The sequence below is a fragment of the Gossypium hirsutum genome, chromosome A06 (genome assembly GCF_007990345.1).
Source record: "Gossypium hirsutum isolate 1008001.06 chromosome A06, Gossypium_hirsutum_v2.1, whole genome shotgun sequence".
Taxonomy (NCBI): domain Eukaryota; kingdom Viridiplantae; phylum Streptophyta; class Magnoliopsida; order Malvales; family Malvaceae; genus Gossypium; species Gossypium hirsutum.
Window position 1 is genome coordinate 107,333,710 of NC_053429.1, and position 24,171 is coordinate 107,357,880.

A 24,171-nucleotide genomic window follows, 5' to 3' on the forward strand; every position below is an offset into this window, starting at 1 on the left:
GTACGAAGAAGAAAAGTGTAGTGGCGTTTCAGTATAATCAAGTAATGCATCTTATCTATCATCACCGAAGGTAGTGATCTTGTTATTATAACCTATGACAAAATTGGGGTTTAACAAGTTATACTAACAAGGTCACTGCCTTCGGTAGGGATAGACAATATGACTTACTTGATTATATTAGAAGGCCTCTTATGTTTTCCTTTTTCACATTTGTGTATAGGTTTTATGAAGCATGCTCTTCTAATGAGGAGAAACTTATTTTGGTGCCTGTATTAGCATCGTCAACTACGACCCCGGTTATGTTCCATCCTTTAGCAACATAACTTTTGTAAACTTATAGCCTTAGTTACACTTCAACCCGAGACAGTATAATCACCATCAACTTGGACCTCGAGTTGCAAAGTGATCCTGACTTCTCAAGTGATGGCTCTATATTCACAAAGTAGGTGAAATTTGTAGGTTACCAAGCTCCACGACATCATTGTGAACCCAAAAATAACTTAAAACTATGACTATGTCTCACTTAAAGCGAAAGAGAAATAAATCTTTAAACTTAGAAATTTAAACACATAAGAAAAATAATAATAAAAAACAATTTAGGATATTGAATTAAAGGTGTGGGAATATGCATTTATATATAGGAAGGGGCAAGGTAAAATGGTTTTTTCTTTATTCCGAGAATCTCAGGTTGCAATGTATGAAATTTATCCTTGGAATCCTAGGTTGTAGGGGCTTAGAGGTAGAAGCAATCAAGTCGGCCTAGAGGTTGAAATGGGTAGAGAGAAAACGCTCCATGTAGGTTACTTTTTCATCTAATATAGTAGTGAAAACGCATCTTGCAAGGAGCGTTTTCTAGTGACATGTCAGACATGTGGCTGGAAAACGCGTCTTGTGGGAAGTGTTTTCTCTCAGGCCATTTCAACCCCCGGGCCAACTTGATTTTTTTTGCCTTTGAGCCCCTGCAACCCAAGATTCCTTGGATACAAATTTCATGATTTCGAAAAAACGCCGCTATGGGGGAGTGTTCTTTCCCCCACAAAAGAGCTCTATAGAAAGAACTCAATACAGGCCCTTGATTTTCCATACAGACCTTCGAAGCAGATTGTTCATCTTGTTGGGAAATATGCCCATATTGTAGTAAACATGTAACTATTTTCTATTTATTTGAACGATAAATAAATAAATAAAATTAATTTCACATTTCACTATTATGTCTTTTATATTTTGCATGCATAGCGAAATAGTGACAATCAAATATTAGCTCATTGATTGTCTAAAGTTCAAACTAAAGATAAGTGGCATAGTACAGAACATTTACATTGCGAGAAAGACAACTTACTTCAATAGATAATCTAAATGAGTCTGTAATCTTGTAAAAGAATCAAAGTGAGCATTTGCTTCAAATACTGAGAATGATTATTATGTCGTCTATAATTCTAATTAGGGAGATGACTAGTCTTGGCTATCAGAGCAGTTGACTCCACAAGTAGAGATATAGATGTATTCATTGGTAGAATTATACATTGGATTGGACCCAAGATGAATTAATTCTGAATCCATTTTTGAATTAATTCACTTGTGACGTTCATGGTGTGATTTACCTAAATCTTGAGTTAGTCACTAACCATGTGTATGCAACTCATGTGTTTTGATATAAGTAGAGGCTTATGCTCTAAAGATGATTGAGCCCATAACCGGTATGTTGGGGACATGACTTGTGTATGACATGACTTTACTAGCAATAGTGGAATTCATAATTCAATTAAAGAGGTAATGATATCCTCTCATTGGCATTGTGTGGATTGATAAATATGGAACGTGACCACCGATTGCTTTTTCTCGAACGAGCAATTTATCACAGTCATTTGTTGACAGTGATCATATTAATCATAAGAAGACACAATGGTGACAATGAGATAAAATAGGACTGTATTGAATGAATGGATTTAACTCAAAGAAACCAAGGATATCATATGAGGATAACACACACATGACGAGGTCATTGGACAAAGCAGTTGGATGAATTATTTTCGTAAAGAATATAAATAAGGAGTTTTCAATCATGGTACTTCTTGGGGACTAACTCCATGATTAAGTAATTGTGAATTATCAGAACGATGCTTCTTGACATAATTGCAATCACTAGAGCCTAAATGTATATGTCTGATTGGTCCCTCCTCTAGCTCAACAAAAGTTCGATCAGACTACATTTGAATCAAAAGAAATTTCTATGACTTTGGGAATAATTTAATTGAGTCGATTTATTCGATGTAGAATTAAATTAGGTGGTCGTGAGAATTGTTCAATTAGAGAATTTGATTAAAAAATTTTCTTGAAAATTTAATTTGGAAAATCTAAGTGATTTTTAGATAAATTAATTTTGATCAAGTAAAATTAAATTAATCAAATCAATTAAAATTAATATGGTATTTTTAGAAGTTAATTCTCAAGTCAGACAATTGGACCTGAGATCGGAAATTGGGCCTGAAAGCCTAAAATCGAGACCAAGACCCAAAAACTGGTCGAACCGGGCCGAGTATGTAAAACCGAGTCGATGGTCCAACTGGTGGCTAGACTGAACCGGTCGGGTCGTCATTAACTGGGACCAAACTGGCAACAGCCGAACCAGCTCGGGATGCCGTAAGGGGGTTGTACCTGCATCACTGGACACGATGGTGCCGGTGGCTACAACGATGGCATCTCAGTGGCCGATGGCTGGTGGCGGTTGATCATTTGTGGATGAGCAGTGGAAGAGTTACACTCCTACTGAGACTCTAGTAAAGAATTTGATTTCAAATTAATTATTCCAAAAATAATATTATTTTAATACTTATCTTAATAGTATTTTATTAATTTAATATTAAAATGATTATCTTAATATTAAATTTAATTTAATGCTTATCTTGTAGATAAATATTCTATTATTTTAATAAGATTTAATATTAAATTTAATCTAATATTTATCTTGATAAATATTATATTAATTTAATACTAAAGTGATTAAGTTTAATCATAGTTAAACTCTCTAAATTCTTCCTATATAAAGTGAGCCTTGGGTAATTATTTACACACACTTGAATTCAAGAGAAAGTTGTAGAGACAAGATTCTTTGAAGGGATTATTCTAGAAAATTTCTAGAGAGATTTTTTTGATTTACAATTTGACCAAAAATTTTAGAGAAATTACGAAATTACCCTATTGGTAATTTTGTGAAAATTTTCTGCTTCAAAGTGAGTTCATACTCGACAACGTGAGCTTGAGGATAGCGTTGAAGACTACTTGGTCGAAACACTCATCCTAGATGAATCAAAAAGGTACAATTTTGATTAAGTGTTTATTATTTTAAATATCACAACTAAGATCTTATTTTGGAAAAAAAAATTAAAACTCTGGTTTTTCCCTAAATCTATTTTCTACTACGTTTTCCAAACCCCCTTTTTTTACCAATAATTGATATCATAGCCAAGTTGTGTTCTATCTATAAGTATAAACAAATAATCAAAATAAATTTCTCTTCTTCTTGAATGAATTGATTACATAGAAAGTGACATTCTTTAGATTTAATGCATGCTTTGAGTTATATATGGGAATAGATACGATATTATATATTTGTTATATAATTGTTTTTTATCGAGGCTATGGTTCTTACGAAATATACTATGGACTATCATCGTGGTGAAAAATTATGTAATTTTATTTTTTTCATTTATTTTCTAGAAATAGAATTATGGAAACCTTGGCTAGCTATTTTTTTTAATTACCTATCTCATTATATATTTGCTTTAAAATTGTTTATAATATTATGTAATGTTATAATTGTGATATATATATATATGAGATGATCCACAGTTGATTGATTAAAAATAAAAAGTGTGGTAATAAGAAAATACATATGTTGTATTTTTTTATTCACTTCTTTAGATTATTCGATAACTATGAGAAGTATGGTAATGAGAAGGTGTGTGTCTAGGATTGGTTCTAACTAGGAAAGGCTTGGTTTTTAAGCGATCAAATTTGATTCATCTCCCTTTCCGGGGACCCTACCTGGTGTACGGTTCTCATTCACTTCTTCGATTTTTCCCTTAAAAGAAAAACTGTGGATAATCAAAATTATTTGTTTTAAGATTGATTGATTCTTATGAATGGATATTATAAAATTGCCATAGCATGCCATGCATATATTGGAAGCATGTCATTTAGATTAGGTAAGAATGTTACTAGGATTATTGTATTATCATTCTTGAAATTTAGGATAAAAAACATTGCATGTTTTTAAGATATTGAGTGGGAGAAGGTCCTTGAACAAGACCTACGACCTTCATTGATGGTCCCTAAGTGATATCATGATAGATTTCTCGAGCCAGGTCCTACCCTGGCCTTACCCCAAGGTAAACTTTGTCAAATGGGTTCATTAGATAAGATTTCCTTTTAAGGGCAACTAGTCATGCATGACTTTCAGAGAGATTGTCCCAAGATGACTCACAAATGAAAGCATTTTCATGATGGGTGTTGAGTCAATGGTTACACACTCAAGATCATCTTTTATTAAATAGTTTCCTAAGAAATGATATTTAAACTAGAGATGATGATGAAATGTTAAACGGTTGCTAGTTTGTATGGAGTCTTGAGAATTAAGATTTACGAATTGATTGGATGTAATCCATGTTCTTGCTAATTAACATGGGACCCCAAGGTGACATGGTTGATGGGTGTGAGAATGATCGTAGCAATAAATTTTTTTTCAAGGTTTTAATACAAGACAAATGCATCATACGACATTCTTGATATGTTGCTAAAATGAAAAATATTTGCTCAATACAAAGATAGTAATTAGTGAATCTTTATTTTTTTTAGTTCAAATATGTCTTCCACTCCTCTTATTAGCAATCGTATTGAGAATAAATTAAATGGGGATAACTTTCGAGAACAGAAACAAAACTTGCTGATAGTTTTCAACTGTGAGAAAAACAAATTCATTTTTGACAAAACATGTCTTTTTGAAGCTCAGCCTAAAGTGAGAAATTGCTGTAGAGATTTTGACTCGATTGCTTGATGTTATATGTTACTGAGCATGAGTAATGTGTTGCAAAAGCAACACGAGAATTTTCCTACTACCAAAATGATCATGACAAATTTGGAGGATTTGCTCGGAGGTCAAGTTACATTGGCTCGACAATCTGCTAAAAGATACTTGGTATTTAGAGTAATCAACATTGTCATGAAAACTTGAAATTTGTTCCTATATTGTTGTCAACGCAAAGGTAATTCATTAAATTATGTGTAGGTTTATGATTTTGGGCGATGAGAATTATATTTTTTATTATTTTCTCGATTTTAAACATATGGAATAGGCTATTTGGTCGAAGATGAACAAATGAGTCAGAGTTGTTATCTATTACCGCGGTCAAATTTGTTTGACTGAAATTGGGCTCGTTTTTGTACTAGCACAATTCGAAGATCTGGCATTCAACTGGACGATAACATTAAAAGAACTTTAGATAAAGATTAGGCGTAAAGTGGGGATCCAAAGAAGAATTTCGAGATTGGACCCCTCTAGATATGTCATTTTGAGATCACTAGAGAGAACGATCTGGAGCAGGTGATTGAATCCCATTACTCTAGTGAGAATTTTGTGCTAGAGTTATATGCTGACTTCGTTGAAGAGGATGAAGGTGGCTTGAGCTCAATTACATCGAGTCCGCCAAATTTCATGTCATATCAAGAAGCTGAAAGTCTCACCACACGGTTGTGTGGTGGATTCACATAATTACTGCAAAGCTCATACCAAGACCCGCTGGAATCATCATAAATGGCGAGACATTCATTAGTTTCATCCCTCGATTATTGGGGTAGGGACAATTGGATGTATTTGGTCAACTAGCCTAAGACACATCCGCATGACATTCTGTCAGTTCCTTTGATTTTAACTTCAACACGCCGATGTTCAACACCAATAATGCTCACACAGTATGACATCAAGTTACTAGGGTAGGCCAAACAAAAGTGATTTTGGGGTTGACATCGAATTTACAAGAACGGATGATCTACTCTCGATAACCTTGACTGATAAGGGTACATCCAACCCTAGACCTTCAACTGAGGTTGATAATGAAGAGGGAGAAGAAAACAAAGAGGTCGAAGAGGAAAAATAAATAGATAATGACCTAATAGAGGAGGTAGGCCCGATGGTGCAAAAATTACAGTAATTTCAGAATCGGATCCCATTCCTACTGAAGTAGAAGATAATAGATTTGATAGTGAAGCTTCGAACATTTCTCGATAAGATGACCCAGGTTTCATGGCGTACAAACCCTCACCCCACATACGAATGCTTAATCTTGCTACTGAAGGAGGTTTAAAATTCCCAAACCTCCCTCACAAAAGACCAAGGCATGCGACTTCATCAACAAATTTTGACCATTTAAAGGTTGGGATAAAGTTTGACTCCAAAGATGTTTTTGTAGATGTAGTCAAGTGATATAACATACAACTTGGTGTCAACTTCATTGTTAAATGCTCTTGATCTGAGAAATATGAGGTGAAGTGCGTAATACGTGGAACAAGATATCCATGGAAAATCATGACATCTGTTAGGAAGAAGTCGGCGTTCTAGATGATCAGGAAGTTTACAACACTACATAAATATGTTGTAGCTGGTATGTATCATGGTTAACAACATTGACTCGAATTCTGACCTTTTTTTTTCCTATCGACGTTTATGTATGGTGACCAAATTTACTACTTTTTCAAGCATTTTGAATGATCGTCCGAAATTGGATTTGAACATGATATCTGACTTTATATTACCCATGGTCAAAGTGAGTCATAGGTTTTCGGTCCCTACGTTGATCGCACACATCCATAGTGAGTTCAATTACACCGTGTCCTACCGTAAGGTATGGTTGGTAAAGCAGAAGGCGTTGGAAAAGATGCACAGTGGGTGGGAGAAATCTTACAATGAATTGTGGCTATGGTGTCTGGTACTGGAGCGCAATGTACTAAGTTTCATATTCGAGTTGCAAATGGAACTTGCATATTACGATGATCGCTTGATCCTTGGAAAAAGAGTTTTTCGTTGTTTTTTTGGACTTTTAAGCAATGCGTATGTAATAGCTTATTTTTCAGTGGTGTTGGAAACAGTGGTTTTGGGGCCAAAAATCTGACGATTAAGTTCGTAAATGTTATTATTTAATATTTACGAGTTAAATATAGTATTAAAATAAATTTTGAATTGGCAGTTTATGCTATTCGAATAAATAATTAGGTTCAAGTGGTATAACCCTAAAGTTAAGTGATTTTAAAAAATGAGGTATCGGGACCTCACTTTTATAAACCAAGCCTGAAATATTTTATTAGATATTCATGGAGTGTTATTAAAGTTGTATTAAATTTTCGTTAAGAAATTTTAATGTTTAGATAATTAATAAATTGAAAAGCACTAAATTGTAAAAGCTGTAAAAGTTAAATTCTATTAGTTAAATGGATCAATTATCTTTGAAAAGGTGAATTAATGGACTTTAATGGTAATTATACCATATTTAATGGGAGAGGATAATCATGGATAGGTTGCGTGGTACATTTTATGAAATTTAAAGGTTATATTAGTAATTAAATAATTAAAACTAAAATAATCTAACCTAAATGATCATCTTCTTCATTCTTTATTTTTTGGTTTCAACCGGATAGCTATGGTGAGGGGAGGAAAACCATTCGGCCAAATTGATTTTGGGTGCATGGTATGCGATTTGATCCTGTTTTTAATTATTTTTATGTTTTTAGACTCGTATTAGTTAATCTAGCTAACCCGGGGGTCAATTTGTTAAATTGTTAAATGTCTAGAATTTTACCATGGATGAAATTGAAGTGTTCTTGAAATTTTATGATAAATTATTAAGCTTTGTTGTTAAATATAAGTATTTTGTTAATGAATTTTTGATGATTTTCAAGTTTAGGGATTGATTTATGAAAAAGGTAAAATTCAAGGAAAATAATGTAAATTGTGGATAAATATGGGTTGAAAGGTTCCAAATAATTTGGCTAAACATGAAATTGAATAAAAATGGTTAATTTGCATGTATTGGGCTTAAGGACTAAATTGTATAAAAGTTAAATGTTGAGGGTAATTTTGTAAAAATTTTAAAAAGGACTTATTTGCATAAAATGAAATTATTTTTCTATTAGAATTAGTAAATTGAATGGAAATATTATTTTAGATCAAGAACGGGTGATAAATCGAGGAGAAGAGAAATTACCAAATAACCCCTGTATTTAGTCATTGCTACAATTTAGTCTGGTATGTTCATATGAACTGTAATCATTTAAATATTGTTTAAATTGAATAATTATTATGTTGTTTGATGTAAATGAATTAAAGTACAAATGTATCAACGCTATGACAAACCGAATCCCGGTTAAACCTTAGGAATTCTTAGGATACAAATGACAAGTCATTAAGGATTTCATGTTTCGGGTAATGGTCTTAAATGTCCTACCAATGGCTAAGGTCCTACATTTGTTGCGGGTTCTCCATAGCTCGTGTGAGCAGCATTGTGTACCTTACATTCTGACCCATAGCTTATGCGAGCAGGCCCATTTCACAGCTCGTGTGAACATTGATGTAAAGGAAATGTTAGGGTTATATGTAAAGGCACACTTCGTGTGAGCTTTCTTAAGTATCCGATGGAATTCTAGATGGTTCAATGAGTAAGAAAAAGAATAGAACAATAAGTGACTCAATGGAAAGGTTTATGACTTTATGAAAGGTTGGACGTATATATAATGTATCTTATGAAATCTATTTATGTTATAAATGAATGTATATGATTTGTTAATAAATCTACTAACATGTGAGCTTGATGATACTTGAATAGGCTTATATTAAACTCATGGTATTAGAAACAATAAATAAGCAAATGGAATGAAACATGATCGTATGGTAACGATGATGAATTAAAGGTTATGTTTATATATATGGTTGATTTCATATGTATCATGAACAAGTATGCTAACTTGTGAGTTTGATGGTGTTATATAGGCTTTTATTAAGCTTATGACATTGGTAAAGGTTTATATTTATTCTATAAAGTTCATTATTGAAATGGTATGTTATGTTTAAAGTTTATACAAGCTTACTAAGCATTCATTACTTTGAAAGTTATGTGTATAAGGTTACTTTAAAGTTTATACAAGTTTATACAAGTTTATACAAGCTTTAGAAACCTATATTGGTTTGGTACACCTTCATGCCTTACTAAGTTATGTGATTTTGGTTACTTTAAAGTACTTGTGTATAAGGTTCTCTTAGCATGTTGATGATGGTTTGAAAATGGTTACTTATGACATGATTTAGTTCATATTTGAATTAGGTTAGTATGTATGGAAATTGCAATATTAACATGGTTGGGATGTTTGAAATGGTATTTAGTGAAAGTGTAAAAGGCAATTTGGTAAGTTTAAGCCTTGCTGTTTATGTATGGTTGATAGAATTATAATTCTTGTTAAGTTAAGTTTCTTTGATCACTTTTAGGTAAATGATGTGCATGGTCTCTTGGTATGAGATGTTGGCTTGGTAATGGTCATTTATGTTGTGGTTAAGTACATAAATGAATTAGGTCTTTATGCATGGAATTAAGTAATGTTAACATGTTTTGGTAAATTGTGTTTGGATGTAATTGTGGTGCCTTTGAATTGCATATTGGTTAGATAATTAAGTTGATTGAATTGGCATGATATTGTGTATTTCAATGATGCTTTAGTACCTTGAAAGTGTGCATAATGGGTTTAGAGTTTATGCATGAATTGGTTAGGAAATGGTTTGATGTTAGGTGAATTTTTAAGTCCACACGGCCTGAGACACGAGCGTGTGACTCAGCCGTGTGAGACACACGGCTTGGTGACACAGTCGTGTGTCATCTGATGATTTATTAGGTTGCAAGTTAGTGAGTTACAAGTCCTAACACACAGCCTGGCACACGGGCATGTGAGGCAACTCAGAGAGTTACATGGCCTGGCACACGGGCGTGTGACCTTACTTAGAGAGTTACACAGGTGAGGACACAGGCTGGGACATGGCCATATGTCCCTAGTTCGATGGTTACACAGCCTGAGACACGGGCGTGTGTCTTATTCGTGTGAGGCACATGGCCGTGTGACCCATTCTTTGCAAAATTTTGCATCTTTTTTCTAAATTGTTCAAATTGATTCTAATTGGTCTTGATTTGCTTCTAAGATATTTTTAAGGCCTCGATGGCTCAATTTTGGGACAATATGCATGTACATGAATGGTTTATGATATGTTTAAGTTATTGAACAATATGATGATGCATGGTTTTTAGTTGATCGATAATACTCCGTAACCTTAATTTAGAGACGGATACGGGTTAAGGGTGTTACATTTAGTGATATTAAAGTTACGATTTATTTGATTCTCATAGAGTCTCGAAATACATGCCATTATATAACCTGTGATAGTAGGATATCTCCTGACTCAAAATGAATTATGTTTTCATATAGATAAAGATGTCTTCCAATTGAGCTAATTTTGATGATGCTAAAAGAAATATTCAAGTCTATGATTAAAAGGTTTCAAATGATATGAAAAATTTGTAAAGGTTAGAATAGAGATTCATAGTATCTATGTTAATAATGAATGTTATGTTTTATGTGTATATATGAGAATCAAATTTTATGGCTTGACGACCTCCAGCCCCTCATCCTTAGAGTCTTATACAATGGAATACTCACAAGATTTATGTTGATTAAGTCTGCAAAAGAGAAGGTGAAGAGTTTAGCGGTTGAGGGAGTAATAATGTAAATAGAGCTAAGAGTTGGGAATACAAAGAGTTCTAGATGAGATATTAGATCTTTCTGAAGACCATTTGGGATGTGCAACGTCACTGTTAAAAGGAGAAGTTCTTTACTAGTAATCAACTTTATCTGGTATGCTATCTAAAGAACAGGTTAACCGAGATTTCTTCTAAATTGATTATAGTGGAACAGAATAATGTGAGATCACTGATGACTTTAATAGTCTTTGAGGTAGTTTTCGAAATGTAAATAGAACTGAATGCAACCATTATGGCTGAGTATCTTACAATCATCTTATCTGGATATTCTATGTATTCTTTTATCTTCAGTGGTATATGCAGTTGTTTTATCTTCAGATGTGGTTCTTATTGTGTGAGGATGCTGGATAGTCATGATGGTAGCAGAGCTATTGTTTAGTCTGGTTGATTAATGATCGACATTGCTCTATTTTTGGCATTCTATTCAATTATGTTTTGGTAGAAGACTCGATGGTAAAATTCATGTGTTGTTATTTTTCTGCTTCTACTGGTTGTTATTTTGCTTTATGCATTTGGAATTTGTGTTATTTATGTGACAGCTGGTTCCACTGCATCTGAACGATATTCTCTATTTGGATTATTCTTTAGGGTATCATCAATTTCTTTAGCAATCAATATATTCTTATTATGCTGTATGGTTTTCAATAGAAATAACTTGGATGTGGATGAGTGTGTCTGGAAGGCTCATAATTTTCATATTTTGACAGAATAGAAATGGTTTATATTCTTGGGAGTATAGTAAGGGTTTATATCTTGGACTTCTTATCTTGGTTTTCTTATTGTTCTTATTATCTACTTTATCATATATAGTCCATCTGCAAAAGATACACATTGGCTTAGGATTATTAAGATTGATACGGTTATAATTCTTGTTTAGATCATGGGAGTATGTTGGTACAAATCTCAGCTTTTTAGAGGTCGAGTTGCTGCACTTGTCGTTACTTGAAGTGTGTTGGGTTTCTTTTTTCTCATTTGCTTCGGAATACATTATTGATACTTGAGGTATTGTTTTAGCTATATAGTTATAGCGTTTGTCTTATTAGAGCTGTAACACCCCTAACCCATATTCGTCACCGGAATAGGGTTACGAGGTATTATCGGATTTTTACACTAACATTTATACAAAACCGAGTTATAAATATGCATTTCAAATCAATTCTTTTCAAATATGCAACTTAAAGTCCCTAATATGGGCCTACGAGGCCCAATATATGCTTTGGAAATGGTTTGGGACTAAACCGACAAATTAGAAAAATTTGCCTTGAAGATAGGGGCACACGTCCGTGTGGCTTGGGACATGGCCGTGTGGCCAGCTCGTGCGGCTCCCATGGCCGTGTGGCCTGCCCGTGTGGAATTCTAACTTGCAATTTCTTAAGTATCAGAGGGGCACACGGCTTGGGTACACGCTCATGTGGCTAGGCCGTGTGGTACACTAATTTTTCACCATTTTTAAGCCATTTTTACACTGTTTTGACACACGACCATGCTTAAAACCCGTGTTCTTCACACGACCAATCAAACGGACGTGCCAGTTGCCCGTGTACTATACTGACTTCATATTTAAGGATGCAGGGGCCACACGGTCATTTCACATGCTCGTGGGCTGTCCGTGTGTCACACACGGCCTAGACACATGCCCGTGTGTCTTACCCATGTGGACGAAATAAGGCCATTTCCTAGCCCTATTTCTCACCAAAACTTAACCAATTTCCTACACGAAAACTTACAAGTATATACCATTCATTTCAACCAATTTCCATCATTCAATCTAACATTTCTAACTTTTAACCATACCTTGAAGCTTACCTTTTCATTGGTTTGTAAATCATGTTTTATGACAAGTGATTTGTATCTTGTTGAATATGAACATACCACATTACCACAAAATACATATTACTAGCCATTGCAATGGCTAAGTTGTAAACAAACATATTATATCATCATTTGGTTTCATTAGCCTATACATGCCATTATATCAAAATGAGTTTATCGTTTATACCAATATTAAGGAGTTGATAGTGTGATGATACTCCGACCCGATCCAACCTTCACGAGCTTCGAGCACTATAAAATAGGGAAAAATAATCCTAGTAAGCATTATATGCTTAGTAAGTTCATATAACCAAACTACACTTACCACTCATATATAACAAGTAAATCACACATAAAGCAATTTATCCATCAATTTATCAACCTAGCAAATATGACCTATATACAATCATTTAACAAAAATTGGTTAGTACTAAAACATTATTATGCATAGATGAGCTCATCATGTCATTTCTTCTTATTTCACTTGTTAATACATTTCCGTTGAATTTTTGAATTTTCGATGGACTTTTCCTTTTCTAGTTGTACACTTGAGGTGCACATTTCCTTTTCAAGTAGTATACACGAAGTGTACATACCCTTTTCAATTTGTACACTCAAAGTGCACATAACCTTCTCAAATGTACACATATAGTGTACCTTTCCTTTTCAAGTGGTATACACAAAGTATACCTTTCCTTTTCATATGGTATACATAAAGTATACCTTTCCTTTTCAAGTGTACACACAAAGTGTACATAACCTTTTCAAGTTGTACCATTTGGGTACATAAATCCTTTTCAAGTATCACCCTTTCGGGTTACATTCCTTTTCATAATGAGATCAAAAGATTATCCCTTTCGAAACAACCTTTACTGCAACATATGCATGATCTCATATACACGGTAATCACCTGTCCAATCGGAAATCAATATTCAAACGGATTCATGTAATATTTCATCATTTACATGTAAATCACAAATCAAGATTGATTTATTACATGTACATACCAATTACAAATCATAATGCACAATATTCAACAATCAATTCAACACATTTACATGCTTAATTTAGTTATATGAACTTACCTCGACAATTGATCGTATCTATTAATCTGAAACTTTTTCTTTCCCTCGATCTTTTTCTTTGTTCGACACTTCCAGATCTATATAAATATATTTAATCATCAATTCTATGATTTTACATTCAATCAAGCCCACTTCACATTTTAGGCAAAAGTACCATTTTTGCCTCTAAACTTTTGATTAATTCCAATTTCATCCCTAGGCTCGGAAATTGAAATTCATGCAATTTACTCTTTATTCCAAGCTTATTCAAAATTTCAATATAACTTTTACAGCACATGTATTTCATAATTTTTAGAATTTTTTTCTAAGAATTTCACTACTTTGCAATTTAGTCCCTACACTTTGTTTTCACTAAAAATCACCTTGTAAAAGTGATTTATCTATCAATAATATTTCATTTTCTATCAAAAACTTTCAATTTACAGCATATTCATCCATGGGTAATTTTCTAAACTTTTATTTTCTTTCAATTTAATCACCCAAATAAATGAATTAAGCTTTCTTGGTTTCAAAAATATAAAAATCACTAAAAACGGGACATAGAACTTACCAAATCAGGCTTGAGAAATTTCTTTTCTCTCTCATAGGGTTTTCATGTATTTTATGAAGAAGAAGAAGATATAAAATGGATTTAATTCTATTTAATCATTTATCATACTTTATTTAATTCAATTTCCAATTAGTTCTTAACTTTTTTCAATTTTTCCATGGATGACTCATTAAAAATATCTACATGTTTTTCATCAATGGTCTAATTGCCATATAAGGACTTCTCATTTTTAATTCTATAGCTATTTAATCCTTATAACTACTAGAATTCAACTTTGACACTTTATTCAATTTAGTCCTTTTTGGAATTAGACACATAATTGATAAAATTTTTCGATAAAAATTTTCATGCAATATTCCTATCATAATACCTATCATTTTATGAAATTTAAATAATTTCATTTTTCGGACTCGAATTTGTGGTCCCGAAACCACTATTCCAATTTCACTGAAATTGGGCTGTTACAAGAGCACTGTGGTCCTTCTAAGGGAAGGTTTTCGTAGAAAGGGTCAAATAGTACTTCTAATTCATCTGACGGTTGTAGCTCTAGTATAATTCAATGCTTTGATGTTAAGTATGTGAATAATCTTATTATGTTCAACTTTTAGCTTTCAAGAAGGGATAAATAGTAGTAAAAGGGGAGACGGTGGAAGATCAAGCATAGCATCGCATTTTAATTTTTTACTTAGATGATCTCGAATTATTTCAGCAAGTCAGAATTGGATGTCATATTTCATATGAGTTAATACAGTTTGTTATGATCTTTGACTGATATATTGAGGGAATTATGATAGACTATAAATCTGGATTATCTTGACGACAAGAAGAAAAAATTATTTTGAATTGTTGCTATAAGGTTGATAAGACCAACTCATTGTTTTGGTCATAACGGATTATACACTTGAAGATTTAGTTGAGTTGTACGTATTTGAGTTCATTTATAGATTCGGGAATAAATTTTGCGAATTCACGGGCAAACAAATGGACAGTCAGAATGGGAAATTCATATTTTAGAAGACATGATACAGGGATATAACAACCAGATCAGTGATAATTGGGAAATGTTATTATGGTTAAAATCGTCTTGATAGTAGCACTATCACACTTGTATTTAAATGATACTATTTGAAGCTTTTCATGAAATGGGATGTAGAACCATGGCATGCTAGCTAGATAGAGCAATACCAAGTTAGTAGGGTCAGAATAACTGGAATTTTTATTAATTGAAAACTACAGATGTAGATGTATCAATTATCTAATGTATTTAGAACCTGATGATTTGAGTTTTTCGGTTATGTTTCGACAGGTGATTTATTAAAAATTTCTCGGTAGTTGTACTACTAATGGTGAAGCTAGTACAGGAAGCATCAAATTTGTTCAGTCAAGTCAGGTATCTATATAGTCTCAACCAGAGAAGAATATATATTTTTTATAGTTACGTTTTATTCAGATGATCTTAAACTAAGATGGGTTACATGCCATGAAGTCGAGGGTTGAATCGCTAATTCTTTTGACATGCAGAGAAAAATATTCGAATATGTACATTGAATAATTCTTGGATTTTATGGGACATCTTATAAGAGGTTCACGGCATTGTCTATTCGATTTTAACTAAACAGCAACGAAATGTAAAATGGTTTGAGACAAAGTTATTGGTACTCAGGATTAGAACGTGAAATTTCAGAGTTAATCTCGGGATATTTGTTTTGTCAATAAGTCAAGATAGTGTATCAAATATTGTTTGTAATATTTCGTTTTGTTATGAGTTATGATTGGGAACATGTCACGATGGATTTTTTTTGTGGACTAACCTTGAGAATGTGGAAGAAAATTTTGGTTTGAATAACTGTTATTAGGTAAGAAATTTTTGTAAAGGGGAGAGTTGTAATAGCCCGTTTTTTAATGGTGTCAAAAACAGTGGTTTCGGGGCCACAAATCCAACGAGTAAGTTCATAAATGTTATTATTTTTATTTATGAGTCAAATACAATATTAAAATAAATTTTGAATTGGTAATTTATGCTATTTGAACGAATAATTAGGTTCAAGTGGTATAACCCTAAAGTCAATTAGTTTTAGAAAATGAGGCATCAGGACCTCATTTCTATAAACCAGGCCTGAAATATTTTATTAAATATTCATGGAGTGTTATTAAGGTTGTATTAAAGTTTTGTTAAGAAATTTTAATGTTTAGATAGTTAATTAATTAAAAAAGACTAAATTGTAAAAGTTGTAAATGTTGAATTCTATTAGTTAAATGGATCAATTATCTTTGAAAAGGTGAATTAATAGACTTTAATGGTAATTATACCATATTTAATGTGAGTGGATAATCATGGATAGGTTGCATGGTACATTTTATGAAATTTAAAGGTTATATTAGTAATTAAATAATTAATACTAAAATAATCTAACCTAAATGATCATCTTCTTCATTCTTTATTTTTGGTTTCAACCAAATAGCTATGGTGAGGGGAGGAAAACCATTCGGCCAAATTGATTTTGGGTGCATGGTATGCGTTTTGATCCCATTTTTAATGATTTTTATGTTTTTAGACTCGTATTAGTTAATCTAGCTAACCCGAGGGTCAAGTTGTTAAATTGTTAAATGTCTAGAATTTTACCATGGATGAAATTGAAGTGTTCTTGAAATTTTATGATAAATTATTAAGCTTTGTTGTTAAATATAAGTATTTTGTTAAGGAATTTTTGATGATTTTTAAGTTTAGGGATTGATTTATGAAAAAGGTAAAATTCAAGGAAAATAATGTAAATTTTGGATAAATATGGGTTGTAATAAGGTTCCAAATAATTCGGCTAAACATGAAATTGAATAAAAATGGTTAATTTGCATGTTTTGGGCTTAGGGACTAAATTGTATAAAAGTTAAATGTTGGGGGCAATTTTGTAAAAATATCAAAAAAAGGACTTAATTGCATAAAATGAATTTATTTTTCTATTATAATTAATGAATTGAATGGAAATATTATTTTAGATCAAGAACGGGTGATAAATTGAGGAGAAGAGAAATTACTAAATAGCCCATATATTTAGTCATTGCTACAATTTAGTCTGGAAAGTTTATATGAACTGTAATCATTTAAATGTTTTTTAAATTAAATAATTATTATGTTGTTTGATGTAAATGAATCAAAAAACAAACATATCAACGCTATGACGAATTGACGAATATTGTATCCCGATTGAACATTAGGAATTCTTAGGATACAAATGACATGTCATTAGGACTTTCATGTTTTGGATGCTGGTCTTGAATGTCCTACCAATGGCTAAGGTCCTGCATTTGTTGCGGATTATTCATAGCTTGTGTGAGTAGCATCGTGTAACTTAACATTCCGACCCACAGCTCGTGTGAGCAGGCCCATTTCACAGCTCATATGAGCATTGATGTAAAGGAAACGTTACGGTTATATGCAAAGGCACACTTCATGTGAGCTTTTCTGATTATTCGATTTAATTCTAGATAGTTCAACAAGTAAGAAAATGAATGGAACGCTAAGTGACTCAATGTAAAAGTTTATGACTTTATGAAAGGTTGGACGCATATGTAATGTATCTTATGAATTTTTTTTATGTTATAAATAAATTTATATGATTTGTTAATGAATCTACTAACATGTAAGCTTGATGATACTTGATTAGAATTACATTACACTCATGGTATTTGTGACAGCCCTAATTTGACCCTAGTCGGAAAGTGGTTTCGGGACCATAAAATCGAGACACGAAAATAATTAAATATATATGTGAAAATGCATGTGTGAATCTTTGAATGCTTTGATTTTTGTCATTTGATGTGAATTAATCAAAAAGGGCTTAGTTGTTAAACATTGAAATCTTGCTAGACAAAATTAAAAAGTGGGTGAATAGTTGTAGTTACAAAAAAAGGAGTCCTTGCATGTCAAATAGCCCATCTTTAAGTGTAGTGGGCATAATGATGATGAATCATGAATAAAATATGATTTTATTATTTTTATTTTATAAGTTAAATTGTTTTATAATATGAAATGAATATTATAATATTAAAGGAATATTAATATTATAACAATAGTGATAAAAACAATGTTTTCATGGGGGGTTCATCTTCTCACCTAGCCGAACTTGTGAGGAGGGGAGGAGAAAAATTCCTAAGGCATTTGGCACTTTGTTTTCTTCTATTAGGTAAGCTCTCTTGAAAATTTTGATGGAAACTTGATTATTGAGGTTATTGTTAAGTTGTCTAGCTAACTCATGGTCCAATTCTTGTTTATAATTGTTAAGCATGTTTCGGCCATGGATGCTTTGATAAGAATTCTTGTGTTTGATGCTTTAAAATGTGAAATAATGTTGGAAATTGGGAATTAATAAGAAATTGGGTGGTGAAAACAAAGTTTTCACGCTTTACTTTCCTTCAATTGCCGTAGCTTAAAGAACAAAGAAACAATTAGGCTCTATGGTGTTCGGCCCTTGTGAAGGCAATTTGAGGTATGTTTGATTTTATATCTTGATGAATAAGGTTAGTTGTGGCTAGTTAGATAGATAGTAATTGGCTATAAGGGTTAAAATGCATGAATAGTACATAGTGGGTTAAAATAATTCTTGTATGAGGTATATTTGTCCTAAATGGCTATTGATGTTCGACAATTGGCAAGAAATGAATTATGAATTTGAATTTTGAGGGAAAGAACGAATGTTAAATTTCAGTGTATATGGTTGCCGAATTTGATTATGGATAGTGAATAGAGGGATTATCCTTGTTCTAAATCAAGAACCTCATTGTCGAAATGAGTTTTGAACTTGTTAAATTAGGTATTAATGAATTGGGTTTGATGCTTCAAGTGATATATTCATACGAAACTAGATTTTGAATTTAAGGTTTATTAATTGGTCCTTGCCGAATGTGAATGTGAGTAATAGCTTGGTGATGTTGTGTTTTAAATTATTGATATATACTGGATAGATGCCGAATGACCCTCTTTAGTTAATAGATTGTGTATGTGTTGTAAAAGAAGACGAATTGTTGTGAAGTAGATGATAGGCTAGAATCGGCTGGTGTGCTTAAGTATTTTAACATAATTGCCGAATATAGATTGGAGAATTTAGTTAAGTAAAATTAATGCTAAATCTTTGTATTCATGTGAGCAAATACCGAATGTACTAAATGGTTGAAATGAATTTATTTTGTTTCTATGTAATCTTGGTATAGTAAAATTTAGTTGAAAGTTCCAAGTAGATTATTATGGTAGTGACGAATGTGATATGTGATAGTAGTAACCAAGTGGATTCAACCATTTAGGTTATATGTACTATGGCAATGTGGTATTTTAGTCAAGAAATGATTTAGTTGAATTAGTATATAAGCTATGAGCATACGGTAAATTGGTATATAAATGATTTATATAAAGATTTGGTTATGAGTTTATATTTATGTTCAATCATGAGAGAAATGCATTAGTTGGTGTTTTTGATGTTGCAATTGGAAGTATTAGAAAGATAAGGTTGAGTTGGCAAAATGGTTTTATATGTGTAATTTTAAATATACCAAATAATCGGCTAATGAAATTAAATGATTACAAGGTTTCATTTAATAGCTAAGTTAATGTGTAGTTGTGTGTTCGAATATAACTTACAAGTTCATGATTTTGAAAACGAAATTTGTATGTGAACATGAAAAGAAAGCATATTTGGCTAAATGCATATGATATTAATGTATAAATTATATATAGATTCGGTTGTGAATAAATTTAGTTAAATGATGAATTTGTAGTTTTGGGAGTAGATCATCGAATGGTAAACTTTGTTTTCTTCTATTAGCTCGAGAACCAAGGACACCAAATTCGGATAGGGGGAAAATGAAAGTACTCGAATAGCCGTATATAATCGTTCAACCACTTTTGAGGTAAGTTCTTTTTAGGTACTTGGGGTTGATTCTTTTATAAGTTTTAAGTGATTTATTAAGTGTTGTATTTATTTAATAACATAGTATATCGTGAAAAAGAAAGAAAGTCTTAGATGTTGGTATTTGATTTTATTATATGATTTGGTGTTATATCCGGGCTAAGCCTCGAAGGCATTCGTGCTGGTGTTATATCCGGGCTAAGCCCCAAAGGCATTCGTGCTGGTGTTGTATCCGGGCTAAGCCTCGAAGGCATTCGTGCTGGTGTTATATCCGGGCTAAGCCCCGAAGGCATTCGTGCTGGTATTATATTTGGGCTTAAAGTCCCGCATGCTTTGTGGTGGTGATTGGATTTGGGTTTTAAACCTAGCAGACTTAACGCCGATGATTGGAGTAAGATTATGATTTCGAATGTTCGTAGTAAACTACCATTGAATATGTCAAATACATTAAGTTGATCAGGTATGTATTATATACTTTTATATGTTAGATTGATCGGAATTGAATCATGATTGAGAAATGAGAAGTATATGTGAAAATCTCATATGTGTATTCGGTTATGGTGAAAGGTTATATGAGATTGATTTGGTGATATACATGTTAAATAATATGAATGCAAGAATGGGTAATAAATCTGCTTAGGACAGCAGCAGTAACGTGAATTCAGAAAATCACCATAAATCGTGGAAGTTAAGTTAGAAGCTGAATAAATCATGTCATGAAATCTTAATGAGTCTAGTTTCTTATAAAAGAAACCGTGTGAGCAAAAGAATTGCCAATAATGAGATATTTGAAGTGGCGTGGAATAGAGTCAAAATGACTTTGAGGTCCCCTGTTCTGTTTTTAGAAAATTATTATAAATGGTACAAAAATGGTTATAAGATAAAATTTATATCTTTAGACTCCTTAATGAGTATAGTTTCAAATGAAATAAACGATAACATATTTCGAATTATGTATAATGAGAAAATTGATTTGTAGTGAAGAGTGGTCAGAATAGTCAAATAGTGAAACAGGAGAAAATTCAATAAAAATCTGGTATTGATTGGTCAAACAAAAAATTCTGAAAATTTGATGGATGGAATATATATGAGTCTAATTTCAGGGAAAATTAACGGCACTTGATTTAGAGTTTCTTATCTCCAGTTATAAATAATTTAGTGACTGTTGCTCAGGAAGACAGCTTGTAGTGAATTTGTGATTTTGTTGCAAACATGGTTAAAACTTGTTAATGAGATGCTTTTCGAGTTCTTATGATCTTATTTGTGATTTCAATATTTGGTTTTAATTGAGTTCAGATTCAAGTGAGGTGAATTTGCTAAATATGCATTATGTTCATGGATACTTGGCCAAAATGGCAATTATCTAGGAATGATTTCTTGAAAATTTGAAATAATCGATCTATAAGTAAATTAATTGTTTGCATTGCTTAAAACTTACTAAGCATTGAAGCTTACTCCGTGTTCTCTTTTCCATTTCTTATAGGTTTATACTTTAGCTCGAGTTGGAAGGGCCGGAGATATCATCACACTATCGAGTCATTATGTGAGTTGAGAAGATTGTATATCATCATGGTTTAAGGCATGTATAGGATAGACTATAGGTAGAATGATATTTCGACCTTGTATACATTATAGCCATGCGAAGATGGCTTGCTCATTTTTTTTAGAGAAGCCTTATAATTGAACTAATGTGGTGAAATGTTTTAGTTATAACTTGACAGTAGTTAATTTGTTATTAGATATTCGGTTATGTTTTGATAGTGAGTATCTTTGACCTTATAGAAGTTTTATTCAGTCAAGTAATTCCTCATAACCTTATTCCGGCAACGGATACAGGTTAGGAGTGTTACAGTATTGGAAACAATAAGTAAGCAAATAGAATGAAACATGATCCTATGGTAACGATGTTGAATTAAAGGTTATGTTTATATACGTGGTTGATTTCATATGTATCATGAACAAGTATGCTAACTTGTGAGTTTGATGGTGTTATATAAGATTTTATTAAGCTTATGACATTGGTAAAGATTTATATTTATTCTATAAAGTTCATTATTGAAATGGTATGTTATGTTTAAAGTTTGTATGGGCTTATTAAGCATTCATTGCTTACGTAGTTATTATCCTTTGTTTTACAAATTATCGGAAGCTCGATCGGTTGAAAGTTTGTCGGAGATCTATCACACTATCTAGTAGACAATTCGGTAGTTTTTGAGTAATTCGACTAATGTTTATAATGACATGTATGGGGTGATCTGTAAATGGTATTATGGTGCATGTGTTAATGGTGTTTTGGTATGTATAAGCTTTGGTAAGCTATATTGGTTTGGTATACCTTGATGCCTTACCAAGTTATGTGATTTTGGTTACTTTAAAGTGCTTGTGTATAAGGTTCTCTTGGCATGTTGATAATGGCTTGAAAATGGTTGCTTGTGACATGATTTAGTTCATATTTGAACTAGGTTAGTATGTATGGAAATGACAATATTAACATGTTTTGGATGTTTGAAATGGTATTTAGTGAAAGTGTAAATGGCAATTTGGTAAGTTTGAGCCTTGGTGTTTATGTATGGTTGATGGACTTATAATTCTTGTTAAGTTAAGTTTCTTTGATCACTTTTAGGTAAATGATGTGCATGGTCTCTTGGTATGAGATGTTGGCTTGGTAATGGTTATTTATGTTGTGGTTAAGTACATAAAGGAATTAGGTCTTTATGCATGGAATTAAGTAATGTTAACTTGTTTTTGTAAATAGTGTTTGGATGTAATTCTGGTGCCTTTGAATTGCATATTGGTTAGATAATTAAGTTGATTGAGTTGGCATGATATTGTGTATTTGAATTATGCTTTAGTACCTCGAAAGTGTGCACAATGGATTCAAAGTTTATGTATGAATTGGTTAGGAAACAGCTTGATTTTAGGTGAATTTTTGAGTCCACACAGCCTGAGACATGGGCATGTGACTCAGTCGTATAAGACACACGGCCTGACACATGGCCGTGTGGGGCAACTCAGAGAGTTACACGGCCTGTCACACAGGCTGGGACATGACTGTGTGTCCCTAGTTCGAAAGTTACACGGCTTGAGACAAGGACGTGTGTCTCAACTGTGTGACCTATTCTTTGCAAAATTTTGCATCTTTTTCGTAAACTTTTAAAATTGTTTCCAATTTGTCCTGATTTGCTTCTAAGATATTTTTAGGGCCTCGAGAGCTCAATTTAGGGACAATATGCATGTATATAAATAGTTTATGATATGTTTAAGTTTTTGAACAATATTATGATGCATGGCTTTCGGTTGATCGATAATACTTTGTAATCCTAATCCGACGACAGATACGAGTTAGAGGTGTTACAGTGTAACTGCATTCTGGTACTATAAGCCAATTTTCCAAATTGACGACATATTGCTATACGAAAGATACGAGCATAAGTTCTTATTAGTTGTTGTATAGGATGGTAACCAAAGAATCCTTCCAACATCTTTTGCAATAACTCCGGAAGAATCCGGTGATGACTGAGATTTCTTTTTAACCAACTTGAGAAGGCATGTTGTGCCACAACTCGATGTATGCATCATTTTCGACAGGTGCACCGAAATACAGGTTGTGCTAGATTGACGTTCAAACATATGAGATCGTGCACACCATAGGTATTTTTTGCATCACATAGGGTCTAACTACATAGGTCGATACCTTAAGGATGTGGAGCAGCGACTTGTCATTAACATAGGTACGTTGTGCATAAAATTGGTTTCTTGTAAAATAATTTAAGATATACATTTGGGTCACTTTTATTGAATGCATTATTGATTGTCATCGATAGGGTATGAGCTTGTTTGACATTGATTCTATGAAATGTTGGAGAGACTACGGGCTCTAAGCTAACCGGGTGCGAAGTACCTTGATGGGATACCGAAGGAGCAGTGGACGCAATCATATGATGGAGGACTATGATATAGACACATGAACACGAACCTAGCGA